The following is a 1584-nucleotide window of genomic DNA, read 5'->3' on the forward strand; positions in this document are numbered from 1 at the left end:
GGCCCATTACAGGAATGGGGTACCTGAGAACTTTACAATCAGATGAATTATTTCTTAATGATTCTCTGGTTTGACTTATAAACCAACTTACATAAACAACAGTCATCTGCTGAAGCTTCAGGCTCTTAACACTCTGCCTCCTGAGACAGACACAGAAAAGCAGGCAGGCAGACGGACAGACAGACACAGACACACAGACAGACAGGCAAGTAGGCAGAGAAAGAGAGACAGCCAGGCAGGCAGGCAGGCAGACACACACACACACACACACACACACGCGTGCGCCTCCACCCTATGCAGAGCGCTCTTTCTCCTTGTTTGTTTGTTTTTTTCTCCTTGTTACTGCCATATCCATTCTCTGTTTCTATGGCTTATCTGCAAAAAAAAAAAAAAAAAAAAAAAAGAAAGAAAGAAAGAAAGAAAGAAAGAAAGAAAGAAAGAAACTTTGGGTCAGTCCTTGAGTGTCATCGAGTCTTCTGGAGGAGATTTGGGCATCTTGGTCTCTTCCTGGGTGACAGGAGCTCATCCGGCCACCCACGCTTCCTGCGTCTGCAGGGAAGAAGCTCTGCCCAAGGGTGCTGGCGGAGCCACTTCCCACTGTGGCCCCCGAAGCCCGAGCCCCGCTTCACGATGTCGTCGTGGGCACCGGGTCTCTCCTGGGAGGCCGGTAGCCGCCGCCCTTAGCCCCGCCGTCCGGAGCGCGCCCTCCTGGGCCAGGGCTGAGCCCAGAAGGGGAGCGGCAGGAGCGGAGGCGCAGTGCAGGTGAGGCCCGCACTGCGTGCTGTGTCCTGTGCCTGAGTCCCGGCGCGGGAGGGAACCGGGGGTCTCGGAGGCTCTGAGTAGGAAAGAGAGATAAGGGAAGGAGGCGGCCAGGACAGGAGATGGGGCTACTTAGGAAAAGGGCTTCAGGATCGCCACGGGACCGCAGAACCAGGGCGGTGGCGCTGGGGTCGCAGCTACTGAGAAATGGACAAGGAACTCTCTGGTGCCCAGGAGTTACCGCGTCTGTAGGCCGGGTGAGGGGGAGCGATAAGTATACTAATAGCGTAGTACAAGTGCTTTCTGTCAGTCTGGAAAGGATGATGCCTCCTGGGGGATGGGGGTGGGGTGCTGCCAACAGCTGGCTAACAGCCTCCAGAGGGCCTGGGGGCACTCTTCTTTGGCGCAGACGCTTCAGCCTACTCTGCTGTTAGCTTTGCTGTTGAGTTCAGCGATTAAATATGTGGCAGGTGAGTTCGGTGAATATTGTGCATACATATCTGTTAGAAAATAGCACACTGTTCAATAGAGATGATGAAATATGAAATAGCAACAAACAGAAGAAAGTGATTTTTCAGGAGATGATGTGATACTAATTCAGGGTCTGGAAATGTGTCCTGCTGGTAAGGTAAAGCTCTGGTAGTTTTGCAAATGTGTGAGGATAAATGAAGTTCACGTAATGATGAGTGAAAACTTCCTGAGCACTGAAGATACTGCAGTGAAGGAAAATGTTGACATTAGTATTTTAAAATGATGGATTTGTTTATTCTTTTTATTTCCAAAATATAGTCTGTCAACAGTTTGAAGAGTTTGCCAGAGTTATTT

Source organism: Octodon degus, unplaced genomic scaffold (genome assembly GCF_000260255.1).
Source record: "Octodon degus isolate 3935 unplaced genomic scaffold, OctDeg1.0 scaffold00272, whole genome shotgun sequence".
NCBI classification, from domain to species: Eukaryota; Metazoa; Chordata; class Mammalia; order Rodentia; family Octodontidae; genus Octodon; species Octodon degus.